The sequence below is a fragment of the Lactuca serriola genome, chromosome 9 (genome assembly GCF_051521515.1).
Source record: "Lactuca serriola cultivar US96UC23 chromosome 9, Lser_US96UC23_V15, whole genome shotgun sequence".
NCBI lineage: Eukaryota > Viridiplantae > Streptophyta > Magnoliopsida > Asterales > Asteraceae > Lactuca > Lactuca serriola.
Window position 1 is genome coordinate 47,540,745 of NC_136416.1, and position 8,854 is coordinate 47,549,598.

Sequence of the window (8,854 nt, forward strand, 5' to 3'; positions counted from 1 at the left end):
TATAGAATAAGGGAATGAGGTCGAAAAGAGTGGGCCTATCTAGGGTTTCAGAAAGCTAATAAATAAGCTTCGATCTTTGTGTTTTTACAGCTTGGAACTAATGTTGCCTTCATTTGCCACCGTAATGCTTGGATGTACAACCTCGTTTAATTAGCAACCGGTGGAAGCGGGTAAATAGATGGTCATTTCCTCTTTCAGTAAGTAAATAACAAGTTTAAGTATTTATACGATAAAAAAAGTTATGAAAGACCTTTTAAACAAAAACAAAGATTCTTTTGGGCCAAAATGACATTATCTCTAAAAAAATAAATTATACCATTAATCATTGTTACTAAAACGAACCTATGATAAATCTAGCGTTACTGTGTGTATGTGTGTGTGTGTGTATATATATATATATATATATATATATATATATATATATTCTAATAAAAGAATAAGTTTAATCTCATATTGACATGTGTCATACAATTAGAACTTCTCATTAATATTATATATCATTTATCATGCTACTTGTCGACCTATTAATTTTAAATTTCCGATCTAATTACATTAAATTAAAAATTGATTATCCATTTCAAATTTCAAATTAAAATTTTAACTCTAATTATATTAAATTAATAATTGATTCTTTATTTTAAATTTTAAATTTTAAACTTTCTCACTTTAATTATATTTAAATAATAACATTTGATTGAAAAATAAAATAAAATTAATACAGATTATAAGGTGATATAACCGAACATATTTATTTAAATCAACGGTTATGATTTTATATAACTAAAAAATATATATCTTAAGTAATAATTTATTTAAAATAATTGATTAATAATTTTGACTTTTAAATATGAAAATTTAATTAATTTTGTAACCGTGGTTCTCACGATTATATATATATATATATATATATATATATATATATATATATATATATATATATATATATATATATATATATATATATATATATATATATATATATATATATGAAAAATGTTCAAAAAATAAAAATGAGTAAATGACTACTATGAAGGATTTAATAAAGCAACCCGTGCATAAAATTCATGCAATAAACATTCAAAATGTATGTCCGGAGAAAATAAAAAACGTGTGAATATCCTCTATGTTTCATAATACCATTTGACCGAGTGTTGACCTAATTTTGTGTGTTGAACATTTTTTATTGCTAAATGCTAATCAAATTCAAAATAAGTTATGTTACTCATTTAGTAACTAATTTGTTCTGTAAACATTGTGATCGTAATTTATCTTCTAATCAATCATCATGGAAATTTCATTTGTTATTTTTTTAAAATTAAACTTCAAATGTGATAGTCAAAATTACTTATATAACGTCTTTAATCTTTGAGGAGTACAATATCTAAATCGCAACGGAATTAATAATACAATAATGGAAGTTTCAAAATAAAAACTCTTTCTTATAAAGTTAATAATGCTATTACTTTTGGAAGCCTATATTTGACAAAGCAAATATCAAATTCTTCTTCTTTTATAACAAGGGAACCTGCAAGTGAATTCAATTATTCAAAAACTCACTTAACATGGTGGCTAATGCCGCCTATTGACTTATACTTTTAGTTCTTTTATTCTTGCAACTGAATTCAAAGGCTCACTTAAGATGGTGGCTAATGCCTGTTGACTTCTACTTTTAGTTTTTTATTCTTGATGGAGCAAAATCACCTTCCACCCAATCAACCCACTTTCTCTAAGTGGACACAATATGAGGTTGACCATTAAATTTTATTCCACCCTATCAAAGTAAGAGTTTTTTTTTTTGAAAAAAGAATTTCCTTAATGAGTATTTTTTTAATAATCTTTTGCGCACCGATTAACTTCCTGTTAACATAAGGCTATGTTTTATGTCCTGAAGCCACTGCAGACGAATCTTTATGATCATATAAATTGAATAACGTCGAAATTTAAACATTAGATTAGAGGGAGTGGTAACATGTGGTAGTATGTGCTAAAACATTGCAACATCATATTTTTCTAGACACTTAAGTATAATATGATGATATAGAGTGGTGATGTGATTAAAAGGTAAATAATTTTTTCGAAATCAAATAAATTCTTATTTAAATGTTTAAATAAAATAAATTATATGAAAGGTACAACTGTTAAAGCTGGAGTTACAAACATATAAGACGAATTAATCAGATGGGGACCACCAGCTTACTTTCTTCTTCCATTTTCTCTCGTCAAGCAAATGACACAACAATACTAATGCATGTCTTTAACAAATTAAATTGATCAATTAAATTACCTAAAATGCATGTCGAACGGATGAAACATAATCCAAAGTAGTAATAAATATGTTATTAAGGGTAATCATAATAAGGATCAAAAGTACATATAATATTCTTATACTAATAAAAGAGTGGTTCTTTTGTCACGTGTTACCATATTAAACATTTTAATTAATGTGTTGCCACTTGTCAATTTATTAGTTCTTCATTTTAAATTTATTAGACCCCCTCATTAATGTGATACTATTTGTCAATGTATTTATTCTCTATTTTAAAATTTAAATTTTATATTATTGTTTTCATTAATTCACAAATAAAAATTTTCTAATATATATTAAAAATTAATTTTACATATTTATTTGAATCAACGATTATAATTTCACATAACTAATAAAAATATCTCTTAAATTAATAATTTATTTAAAATAACTGATTAATAATTTTGAGTTTTTACTATAAAAATGTAATTAATTTGATAACCGTGGTTCCCACAGGTTATAAACTAGTTTTACAATAATCAACTTTTCACCCTCAGAAATGTATTTGGATTTTTGGAGTGTGAATATGAATTTAGGATCTTGGACAAAATATTTTACAAGAATCAACTTTTCACCCTCGAAAATGTATTTGGATTTTTGGAGTATGAATATGAATTTAGGATCCTGGACAATTTTTTAAATTAAAGAAATTCATTTCAGTTAGGGTTGTAAATAAATCAAATGTTTAGCGAATTATTTGTGAACCGTTCGGTGGAAAGTCAGGGGCGGAATTTGAAGTTTTGATTTTGGGAAGCTGAAAATAAAATATGTATAAAAATTGAAGAGCATGGGGGGTCAAAGTCAAATTTTATGGGTTTAGGCATAATATGTAACTTTTTTAATAGTTATTGACTAATTACAAAAAAATGGGGGTCTCGTTCTTTTAGTTAATAAACGAACGAACATGAGCATGAGCATAAGTTCTCATTCTTTTAGTTAAACGGACGAACATTAACAATGGTCTCGTTCGTTCAGTTATGTTCGTGAACGATCGTTATGTTGTGCATTTACGTCCGTTTATGTTCGTTTATTTAAATATCTTTTATGTTCATATATGTTCAATTATGTTTAATTATATTACTATATTATATTTTTTTTATCTCAATTTGTTTATGTTTGTTTAGCTTGTTCGCGAACATAAACGAATGAACATGAATAATATATTTTTTTAAACAAACGAACATGAATAATAAAACTCGTTCTTTTATCCGTTCATGTCCATTCGTTTGTTCGGATAAATTAAACGAACAAACGTTAACATGCCCTTGTTCAGGTTCTTTTGGTTCGTTTACAGCCCTAAGGTCAGTTAATATCGACTATTTATTCAGAAGAAAAACAACAATGTTTTTTCATGTAAGTGACACAAGCTCTCATACTTATGTATGTAGACATAGAAATCAACTTTTTTGTAGATTCTACTATGGTATACAAATTACGTTTTTAGTCTTTTAAAGTGACAAAAAAACATGTAGACATTAATTTGGTTGCCCATATTGGTAACACCCGAATCTTGGTTAAAGGTTATAATCTTTAAGTGTAACTCTTATTTATATAAAATTGACAATTTAAATTTAATTAAATAATAAAGATTTATAAAATTTCAGATTTACTTAATTTATAATACTCCTACATTAAATAATTATTTGTTAGATGAAAGTAGAAGTTAGAGCTTAGAGACTGGGGGTTCACTTTCTAAAAATAGAAGTTAATGTATGAGTTTTGAATTAACCTTATTAACTAGATTTTGGACTAAATTGTTAATATTTTAACATTTTAGGGTTAAAATAATGGTTATTAAGTTAGAATGTTAAATAGGTGTCATAGTGTAAGTGTGTAACTAAATAAAATACTTGAAAGATGAGGGCATGGGTTGCCAAGTAAGGAAATTGTGGATCAAAGAACCCCAAATCATATTCCTCTTCATTCAAATCGTTGGGTCTTAGGGAAGAGATGAAATCATATTTTGATAGGGAATTAAAAGATTGGAAGCAAACTTAAGGTTTTAGTAGTGTTCCAACAACTAATCTATCAAGTGAAGCTATTAAGGTGACCTTTAATAATTCACACATCCAGTAAAAAATGATAGAATACTACATATTCATTTTAGGTGGGTACTTTACGATAGAGTACATGTACCCTAATATGCATTGTGCTTTGAGTTGATTTCATGTATGATAATACTATATGTATACTCTTGATTACAATACTACAAGTATCTCTTGTTTCATTCATGAAGTGGAGTATTTCAATAAAGATGTATTTGAAACACAAATGTCCTAATGCATGAAGTTGAAGTTATTAAAACATGATCATATGCATCCATAGTTGGTGGGATTTAGAAATGTGTGGTGTGGACATTTGATGGCGACTCAAATATCCACCCATGAATAAATGATAAAATGTTGTTGTGAATGTCATTCTAGAAGGCCTTCACATGAGAAAGCCCTTGTAAACCCATTGTGAGGTTTCAGATTTCATGTGTGATGGTTCACGTATTATCTAAATGATGTTGAGGCCTCTATGTAGTAAAATGTTTTGTGTTATTTATATGTATGCTTTTTAACCATATTTCATTCGAGTTTACCGTGTGAAGTCCCTTAAGAATAAGGGATAATTATGACATGATACTATATGGCATATGTTTTGGGTTTGAGTCCATATCATACATTGAAATCTTACGTGATTTGTTTTCCTTTTATGTTTATTGACTATCACGATGTTATAACAATTGTAATTTCCGTTTGCAATGTTTTCCCTCAAAAATTAAGTTATTAGTTTACGAAGTTTTCAAAAGGAGTTTTATATTGACTTTTATAAACCGTGTTCTTTCATTTTTATTCTAATATCTATAATACTCACCATGATTTTTTGTAACCTAATGTTCTATTTTGATATGTGTTAATATTAGGCATTCTAGTGGAAGATTTGAAGATTAATCAAGGTTTAGACATTTGAAAGATTTAGATTGGAATGTTTAAAGCATTCTATACTTAAATATTATTTCATGAGATAATTGTTGTTGAAAATAATCTCCAATGTCATTAACTGTTTTGATAATATTTCTAATAATAGCGTGGTCTTTTTGGGTTGGCCTCATGACTCAAATAGCATTAAGGAAATGAAGATAAATAATTTATTAATTTATTAAGAAATTAATAAATTCAATGTAAATTATTTTGGGATTAATTAAATTGTTTTAATTAATTAAAAAACTTAAATATTAATTAGAATATTTCAGAAGCTCTTGGAGAGCTTATGGTGGATGGTTTTTCCTGGTCCCTGATAGGGATAAGGCATGTTTCTGATAAGGTAAGGATAAACCCTACGAGTTTGTATCGTTTAAGGTTTCATCATCTGTAACCCTAAGTGTTGAATCCTCTCATAAAATCCATCCAACCTCTTTATCTCTCTTTCTCTATCTCTCTCTCCTCTCTCTCTCTCTCTCTCTCTCTCTTCCTCTATCTCTATCTATCTATCTATCTTTCTCCCTCTCTCTCGTTCTATCCATACAAAATTATAACTCTCTCTCTAGGATTAGGAATTTCGAATAAACCCTAAACTAGGGTTTTTCCTTTTTTGCTTTTTTGGTGTTTGTGGGTTTGACTAAATTATAAGGGTTATACATTGGATCATTTATCCATTGCAAGCACTAGAACGTACAAGATCCTAATCGAGAAATCAAGATGTTAGTATGATCTTACTAGTTGATTTTTAAAGTTCGTTGTTATAAGTAGTAAAACCTAGATCTATGGTGCATGTACACTTAGGTATATCTTTTGATTGTTTATCTTGCCTAAAGATAGTGTATTGATGCTAATAAAACCCAACAGTGGTATCAAAGCCTAATAGATTTTAGTTAATAGCACAAACTTTGTAAAAATCGAAAACTAAAAAACATGTTAGTTGCAGTCGCGGTGCGACCGCCTGCTGGTCAAGACGTGACCGGCGAGCTGAACAAATTTTGGATTTTGATAAAAAAAATTCAAAGTTTGTGGATACGCCTCTCATTTAAGATATTATTTTAGTTGTTTAAACATGAATATTCAATTCTGAAATTAATTTAAAATGCTATTTAATTGGAATTTAAATATGAATATTCAAACTAGATGGGCAAGAAGATCAATATGCTCTGATCCGATAGGGGTGGAAAATACGTAAGTCTTGAATTTATCGATCATTTAAAGGATTATGGGATTGTCTTACAATTTTCTCCTCCTAAAACGCCACAACTGAATGGTGTTGCTGAGAGAAGAAATCGAACCCTACTTGATATGGTTCGATCTATGATGACTCGAGCTACGCTTCCAATAACTTTCTGGGGTTATGCCCTAGAAACAGTCGCTAATATATTAATGTAGGATGTGAAACCACCCAATATTGCACATTTGAAAGTCTGGGATTGCAAAGTTTTAGTTCGTAGGCTATCCACAAAAGTCTTTTGAAAGTTGGATGACCTGTTGACCTGGTAAAAAGGGTAAAACTGAATACGATTAACGATTTTTAGGACTTAATTAAATAAAATATATATAGAAAGACTAAATCGATTATGAAGTCAATATGTAAGGATTTTTTTGCAGTTTTCCTAATATAGAAACCATAAAATTCAGGAGGTAAACAAACCCTATCATATTTATGAAGCATATGAGTTGGAATTATGTCAGTTGACTCAACATGTGTGGCAACCCAAAGTTATTTCGTTACATTACCCCGTTACCGTTAACGGAATATTCCACTGTATAAAAGTTCCGTTAATTTGAGGTCGAAAAATAAATAAATGTTTTATTTATTTATATCTTATGTCGTTATTCGTCGTAATAAGATAAGTAAAAGCATGTAAATTACATTTCCATATTAAGTTGGAAAAAGTTAAATTTTATTGCGACCACTAAATCGGGTGCGACCAAAAGCCCCGTGTAACAGCAGTATCGGGTAGATTCCCACTGAACTTCAACTCCAACTCATATATAAGGGGGAATGGACTTCATTCCACCCCTTTTCTCTCTCTCTCTCTCTATACTCTCTCTCATAAAACCCGATTTCGTCCCGAAAACCGCAAGTTTCCGCCTCCAAATCGTAAGTTATTGTACCCTAGCTTGTTTTACAACCCATTGCATGTCATATTAGCTCAAAAATTGTCCAAGAAGGCAAGGAGTAAGGAGTTTACGGCCCAAGAACACTCTAGGGCCGTAAACCCCTAAAATGATGCCAAACTTGCCTTTAAACTCATCCTTGAGCTTGGATACTAGTTAGGGAATTTATCTAGGAGTGTTTAAACATCAAAACACAAAATTATAGGGCATAAAAGAGAGTTTACGGCCCAAGCACATGCTTAGTCCGTAAACACCTCTTATCCTTGCTAAAATGCCCCAAAAACACTCCCAAACCACCCTTAGGCTTAAGACATAAATTAGGGACTTGCTATTTCGGGTTTGGAGCAATTAAACACAATGAAATGAGGGGTAAAAAGGAGTTTACATCCCAAGCACATGCTTAGGCCGTAAACACCCCCAAACCATGCCAAATGATAGTATATGTCCCCTAAATGACCTTATACCTTCACTAGAAAATGCTAGGGTTGAAACAAGGGCTTAAAACTCAAAGATTTGTGGGTGTATGAGAGTTCACGGCCAAGCCATAGAGCTTACGGCCGTAAACTCCCAAGGAGTGGTCATTTGGACCGTAAACTCCAAGGGAGTGCACTCTTGGAACCCTAAACACCCCTATAGCCTCGGATAATTACTTAAAACAAATTCTAGAAGCATTTTGGACTTGAAACTACCCTAAAACAATCCTCCCATGAGTTTACGGCCGTAAACTCATGGGGAATATGGCCTCCCAACCGTGAAATCATATAAAGTGAGTTTTAGGAGAGTAAACTCCTTGTTCAAGCCATACACACCCTTAGATGTTACCCGGGACACCCCTAACGCTTAATTAAAAGTGTTTTCGCACTTAGGAAGCGTATATTTGTTTAATTAGTATTAAATGTACTAATTGTATGTGAACATATGTTATCATATGTTAAATAGGTCACTAAGTGTGTCCAAGTCCCTACTTGACACCGAGCACCCAACCGGCACCTTCGTCGGATCCACTTACACTAGGTGAGTTCATACCCCTGAATGAACCTTTTAAATGTTTTTACATGTTTTATAGGGGGGGACACAAGTTAAACATGCCAGTTATCATATCAATCACATGTGATTGATAACCCGCATGCACAAGGATTTACCACACTGTAAACTGTTTTACCAAGTAGGATACTATAAATGGTTTTCAAAAGGTTTTCACTTGTACAAAACTCTTACTTATACTGTTTTATCAAAGTTCATTTTAAACTGGTTTATGAAAAGTTTCCAAAGAATTTCTAAAGGTTTTCAAACTTATTTTACCAAAGCACACCACGTAGTGATTTTCTCAAATATAAAGGTTTTCTTCCATGTTTTGATACTCCCTCTTAGTTTAAACTCCTACTTGATAACGTTCCCACTTCGTGATACACTTATACCTGCTAGACGCTTATACTTGCTTACACTCTTACTTAGTGAT